Source organism: Protopterus annectens, chromosome 2.part2, assembly GCF_019279795.1.
Source record: "Protopterus annectens isolate FY-2018-M chromosome 2.part2, PAN1.0, whole genome shotgun sequence".
Classification (NCBI taxonomy): Eukaryota; Metazoa; Chordata; order Ceratodontiformes; family Protopteridae; genus Protopterus; species Protopterus annectens.
Window position 1 is genome coordinate 84,262,758 of NC_056730.1, and position 7,500 is coordinate 84,270,257.

Below are 7,500 nucleotides of genomic sequence, written 5' to 3' on the forward strand. Positions count from 1 at the left end.
TAGGAAGAGTGGAAGTGTTTTATGACTTCCAGGAGCTGCAACAGATCTCAGCAAAGCTCTATGTGTGTATTATTGACACATATGTATGGGATTCTGGGTCAGGAGGTAGTATGTGTATCAGAAGTCAGATGACCAGATGTATGTGATGGCATTCTGTTATCCAGGGCAAAAATGATGTTTTAATACCAGATGAGGACTGAAGTCTCATGTCACTCTGTTTTTGAAACCTGGCGTAGAAGGATCCCTCACCTACTTCATCTTGCCTTGTTATAGTAAGTGACCAGGGAATAGTAATTCTTTAGATCAGTCAGGAAAATATAGTGTGATTAGTTAAGTACTGTTTTTTTTTTATCTGTGTGGATGTATTCATTTGTGTAATTTTAATATTTATTGTGTCTGAAACATTGGTGCTTATTATAAATAGATATTCCACATCTTCATGTTCTTTTATTATTTATTATTAAATATATTTAAATTTTTCATTGAGGCTGGTCCTTTAGAGAATATTTTAACCTTTGAGAGTACTTATATCTATTTAGTGACTGTGACCACTCCTGAAAGCCTTACTGCATTGGTCAAACAATATCGTTGGTATCAATATTAATTTCACTCGGCCTTAGAGTAGTTGGCTTTGGAGTCTGCTGGCAGTGTAACTACCTTATAGTCTGGGCAGAAGGGGGCATAGATAGTATATCTCTGCCAGCCTTTCCCAGGTGTGTGTGGGTAAGTGCAAATCAAATCTTCAAGAGTGTGTGTATCAGCTGCTTGGAGCACAAAGCACTGGTTTCACAGACAGGGTGCTGGACAACTTGGCTTGGACACTCTGCTGAGGACTCAGCTCTACAGCTGTGACAGTGGAGAGTTTCAATGGGGCCATGGAGAGAGAGAGAGACAGAAAAAAATCCAGACCCCGGACTGAGTGTGTTCCTTATTTGCTCTTAAGAGAAATTGTGCTTGACACAGAGAGCTGCATCTGGAAATACTGAGTGTATCCATTTTTGCTCCAAGTGAACGTCCCTCTCCAGTGTCAATGATGAAGATTCAGGCTCCTTGATTACTGGCCCAGAGAGGAGACATCACAATGTGAACAGTTGAATGACTGCAGTATGGTACAGCTGTAGCTGCCAGTTGTGGCATATGTATCTGACTAGTAATCCTATCCACAGTTATTCAGATGCTGGCAGCATTAAAAAGGGTAATGATTAATTATGTGTGGCACTGCACATACATCTCTTACCACATTACTGTAGACCTCTATGTATTTCTTGTGGATAAAATCCTATGTCTATGCTACCTCTGTGTTGGCAGAATATGATGTAAGCTGCTAAATTAAGTTTGCTGCTCATTTCTCCTTGATGTGTGCTTTGCACCCAGTTTGGAAGAACACCTGTGCCACTGCCGATAAGTACTAGTTTCTAGCTTATTTATGTTATGGATGCTAGATTCTGCCTTTGTCTGTGAATCATAGTGTTTTGACTGTGAATACCAGTGACATAAGGAATAGATACATTCATCTACACATCAATGGCATGTCGTGCATGTCTGCTCTCTCGTGCAAGATGTCTGTACACACGTTACAATTTTCAAGGTGTTAGAGTGCTCTATTGGTGATTTATAGCTCCATAAGGTGTGATTCTCATGTTGTATTTTGTTGTGCATTATGTTCGTGGGATGGCTGTCAAGTTTTACTAACTAATGGAGACTGTCTGTCTGGTGTACAAATGAGATCAGTTCCATTCAGGATTATTTAAGCTTGGTATGACCTGGCCAGTCTATTCTCAAAGGCAATTAGCATCCCTAATGCTGGTGAACAATACAGGCATCAGTGCAATGACCTCATTTCTGACAATCTGAAGATCTCTGGATATGGGAAACAGCGGTATGGCAAGGCAAGGCAAGGGATTTCCAAAGCATACAATGTTTCCATTTGCTGTCCAAAGTTTTGCAATTAACCAACAAATTTTCTATTTAGCAGATGTTTTGCTGTCTTTGTTTCATCTGACAAATCCTAGGATTTGGAAGAAATAAATATGTGAACCAACCAACATGGCCCAAGCAAATAAACTTCTGTTGAATGCCAAAATATATAAAAAAATTGGTTTATTGAAGGAGGTTAGCACTTTCGCAGGGTTACCACTTCATCAGACCAAATACAAAAAGCATTAAAACACAGAGAAATTTAAAACATAACACAACCAATCAGATAAAACTAATTTAAAAAGGCAGTTTGGCCACCTGCTGCTCCTGTGATTGTTTTTATGTGGGTAAAACTACACGTCAGATTAGAGAAAGAATACTTGAGCACCCAGGTAATATACGCAATCATGTAGCCTCTAATGCTTTAGCTAATTATGCTTTGTCATCTCCAGGACATAATTCTTTTAAGTTCAGAGTTTTACAGCTTTTGCATTCTTACACTAGAAGGGGTGATTTTAATAATGCAGTTGAATTGTGTGAGTTAAAATGGGTTGTTTCTCTGTGTGCATATGAATACCCAGAACTTAATAGTGGTGTCTCCCTTAAACCAGTCCTACTTAGTAGGTTGTGATATGGGCTACATCACTCTGTTTGATTGGTCTTTTTTAATTAGTTTTATCTGATTGGTTGTGTTATGTTTTAAATTTCTCTGCGTTTTAATGCTTTTTGTATTTGGTCTGATGAAGCAGTAACCGCTAACCTCCTTCAATAAACCAGTTTTTTATATATTTTGGCGTTCAACAGAAGTTTATTTGCTTGGACCGTGCTGGTTGACTCACATATTTATTTCTTCCAGTTTTAATTGTTAGCCTGTGAGTCTCCTTCAGCAGTGTGGTTAACTTACCTTTTGTCTTTTAAATCCTAGGATTTCCCAAGTTGGCTGCTGAGGGTCCCTATTAATTACTCAAACTTTTTTAAAGTTTGAATGTCTTATGTCGTATGGTCAACACCATATGATTGAACTTTAAAAAGTTTGAAGGTGAAAACCAATGGCTACATACAGCACAGAATGGGAAAATTTCCCTTTCTTGCACTGAATTGCGATCTCAGAGTTGATATATTTAAGTAGCAGGGGTGTGGGGGGTGCAGGGGGGCTTGCCCCCCTGCTCAGAGTGTTGAGGTAATTTTTTTATTTTTTTTATATTTTTGATGTTTCAAACTTCGCTCATATGTTGTTGAACATATGAGGTTTGAAGTTTTGAAACTTTGAATATATAATATAGACCCACTGCTGGTATGTCGTAGTGGGCATAGGCTTTGGCCTTGGAATGTACTAGGCACTTTCATGATTTTGCAACTTGGTATACATATTGCTGTCTTCCTTCAACTATCACCTTTCTTGTTGCATTTGTCCAATTGTTAATAACTGTAGAACTCTAGACTACTATCTGGCATAATGGGAAACTGTATGCAATTTTTTTGCTTTGAATATGTGCATTCTGCTATAGTATTGTTTGGGATGTGGGAACCAATCCAGGCTTGTTTGCTTAAACATGTGTGAGGCTATATTCTTGGAGTGTAATTTGCTTTTTCCCATAACAATATCAGTTGCATGATGGTCCATTTTTCTTGTGTCTTTCAGCACAGGCAGAATGAACTGTGAATGTCTCCAGATGCTGCAAGAGGAAGTGGAAATGACAAGCAGAGCAGGGTTAATGGTATCCATGGTACTTTCCTAGTTTATATTTCTCTTGCCACCTCAGTTTATTCATCATTTATGACAGCTTTCCATATTTTGTCTCCATTGTGTGGGATTCTATAGTCACCAGAGCTACAGGCACACAATCAAATATCTACTGCAGCTCCATCTGAGGCTATTGTGTAGAGGTGTGAGTACCTCATCTGGGTAGTTTATGGCCAATTCCAGGCAGGTAGTCTGTCTCAGTCCATGGCAGTAGTTTTCGAAAGCTGAAGAACAGAATGGAGGCTGTCATTGACAAGGTGATTATCCACCAGTCAATATTCATTCATCTCTGGTGCAGCAAGTAGTATTATTACTGCACTGTCTGGTCAATGCCAGCAGAACACTGCAGGGGGGGGGGGGTGGCCATTGCCATTGGCCAGGAGGCCCCAAGACCACCACATTCTGTGTTTCAATAACATCTCTAGGGTCATTCAATGGCTTACAAGTTACCAATACCACACCCTATCCACAGCTATTTGTTTATCCTTTGTCTGTCATTCCTTGTGTATTTACATATGCCACTATTTATATGTGTGTTTATTTGCTCTTTCTGCCTGAAATCCCCCTTTGTTCCTCTAACACCTACCCTCCTTCATTCTCTCTCTCTCTGTTTCTGTCTGTATACAAAAAATTTGACCTTTTCCCTGAAAAAAATATCCTACCTTCTCACATGGTTTGCCTTACAGAATTCCTGATGCATTCATCGGCCTGCCATGCTCCTTTTCTGGCTTTAATGTACCACTTTTAATGAAGCAACATGTTCATAGGTTCATAAGTGTATATTAGGATAACAAACACTAGGGTCTTTATAAGCCTACCCAAGCAATTCAATTGTATCCCAAATATTTATGTGCCTTAGAGGTTATTTTAAGGAGTATACATATGCTAGGGCAATATTTACAGGCTGTCTCTGTCCATTAGAAACATAGGTGATAGATCCTATGTGTATTTACAATTTCCCATCCACTAGTTAAGGTTTCTCTTGAATAGGATTAGGGGAGAGCTTTACTTCACATGGATGGCAAGCCTTTTCCAGAGAAGGGGAACTCTCAGAGACACATACCTGGCCCACCAATGTGTCCTATTAATGTTGCAAGCAATGCTTAAATCCCTACACTTAAATCTTGGAAGCAGTCACTCTTTTTGTTTCTCTGCTGCTAGCACCACTCTGCAGGACCACGAGGAGCAGTTGCTGAGTAGGATAAGTGAAAAAAAACGTGCCAAAGTGGGTTTTTATGTAGGGAACTTTAAAGAACTAGAAATGGCCCAAAACGGCCAATTAACTACAAGATTTTTGTGCTGAGGTCACTCCTTCAGGGACAGATGGCTGCTCTAGGCCCCCCACTCCCACTGGTGAGTAAAGAAACTTCCTTCTATCCAAGTAAGGAAATGGGCAACAAATCAGTCAAGACTGAAAACATTAGCTAAAAACCATAATAAATGAAGGAATTGTATAGAAAACTTTTTTTTTTATTTATGAACTTCAGTTGATTTGTTTTGAATTGTTTAACTTTTTTATGTTTAGTACTGAACTTTTTTTATCTTTTACACTCCTGCTTGGTATATTTTTTTTATAACATAGACATGAATAAGTAAAAGTTGGGGAAGAAGTGGCTAGCCAAGATGGAGGAATGAGAATAATATTATGAAAAATGAAAAAAAGCAAAAGAGGATAGATGGGTCATCGGCAGACTCCAACCATCCCTATTTTAGAAGCACATTCTTATTTTCAGGCCTTATTTACCCCTTCACTCTTACTGGTATGCCCTGTTTTCAGCATTGACTTACCAAATTTTCTGAAAGCCCATTGTCACACATTATTTTTGAAGGTATCTATTACACAGAAAACAACACTACATTACCAATATACTAATTGCATGAATAATTTAAAGAAAGGAAATGCATCTTACGCCTCCCTTTGTCAGAAGAAAAAAAATAAATGACCCTGCATCATGCAATTTTACAATACATTTAATTAAAGTCTATAGATTTTTCACTGTCTCTTTGAAATAATGTGTTTATATTTTTACATTTGTTTTTCACTTTCTGTTTTAAAACATGTGTTCCCTGATTAGCATCCCACATTCTTTATGGAAGCAGGAAGAGTTATGTGTTATTAGGTATTCAAATTTTATACCAATTTGATTCCAGACTTTTGGCTGGCTGTACCTACTTTTCGGTGACCTTTGGTCTGGTTTTCAATGTCTGCAAGTTGAGAAGTAAGTTCTTAAGTTCCTACTAAGGTTATGACCAAGGATACCATAAAAAAGCTCATTGCACAGTACTGATTGGAGACCATCATCTTCCATGAAGTACATTTTCTTCACATCTCTTAAAGAAAAATTTGTACTCACCCATCAAGTCATTTATACTTATTTTAAAGCTTGTTAGAGCAAGTGCTGAGGTCTTTCGAGTTAGTTTACATGCTCAGTTAGATCCCTGCTAAATGTGGGCACTGTATTCACAGGTTCATAGGTGTTTAACAGGCTAATAATCACAAGGGCCTTTTTAAGCCTATGAACTTACTAAGGGAGGAATAATGTGTGACTATATGCTCTTCGGATCTTAATGTGGTACCAAGAAGGATAAGTTCTGCAAGGTGGGGCTATATCTTCTTTGGACTTCAATGAGGTACCACAAAGGATAAGTTGTACAAAGTAGAAAGGATGTTCTAACCACCATTGCAGAGATATGCTGATCATAGGATAATCTGTTGTCATCAAAGGCACCCAAGTCCCCGATGACTGTGGCAGATTTAAGTGGAACATTGTCTAAGTTGTACAATGAAGTAATGCTTGATTTGCCCAAATAAACTGTTCCAAACTGCTTGGCATTGAAAGTAAACCCACAATAAATAAATCAATAAGTTTTTTGATCTAGGTCTCGCTGAAGACTTTGATTATCTGAATTTTTTCTTTAAGTTCCACATTCTGCAATGATTGACAGATATGGTTAGCTATAATTTGTAAATACTGGCTTTCATGCCAAAGAAATATATACAAAAGATGAGGGAGTACAGGAGAGAGCCTTGTGAGACAGTGCTGGTGATGCTTTTCTTTCTAGAACAAATACCCCTGACCTTAGTGGCATGGTACTGATTCTGTGGAGAAGGTCAGTTACCTATTCAGTGAACTATGTATAAGTTAATGTCAAGTTTGGAGTTTGTCAATAATTGCAACATGGGGAATAGTGTCAAAGGCCTTGGGAAGATGTAGATATGACACGTAAACTGTATGCCCTTCTCAATAGCCTAAGTAACTTTTTCAAAAACTCTACCAGGTTGAGCAGGCATGATCTACCTTTTACAAAACCAAACTGGTTTGATCTAGGGATCTAAGTTCACATATATAACTGCTGATTAGTTCAGTATGTTCCACAGTCTTGTAAATTATACCAATGTAGCTAATAAATCTGTAATTCCCAGGGTCAGTAGAGGGCCACCTTTTTGCAAGGGACCACAACAGTTGTTCTCCAAGGATGTAACCAGTGGGGAGACTCAGGCTGATGAGTTGATTGAGGAGGACTTACCTAGATGGGACTTGATGTTTTTGAGCAAACAACCAAACAACCAAGGATATTGTCAGTACCCATGGAACTGGTACTTTTTATGTTGGAAAATCCCCAAATCGACTTGGTACAAAGGTATTACAAGAGAAGTGTGACAGAGAATGGTAAGACCAGATGGGGGTGAATTTGGAAGAATATTTGTTTGCAAAAATATTAACAATGTGCTTGGGTCAGAGAAGGGGGTACCATTAAACATAAATTCAATACAGAATTATTTGTTACTTCTAAGCCTACTAATAAAGCTGAATAAAGCCTTATGTTGAATTTTGAAT

General features: G+C 38.3%; 1 protein-coding gene across 10 annotated transcripts in view; it reads right to left on the minus strand.

Annotated features, from left to right (window-relative positions):
* The window catches only part of LOC122795548 (muscular LMNA interacting protein), a 2,709,240-nt gene that overhangs the window by 2,264,638 nt on the left and 437,102 nt on the right, over positions 1-7,500 (minus strand). The gene's annotated exons all lie outside the window — the stretch shown is intronic.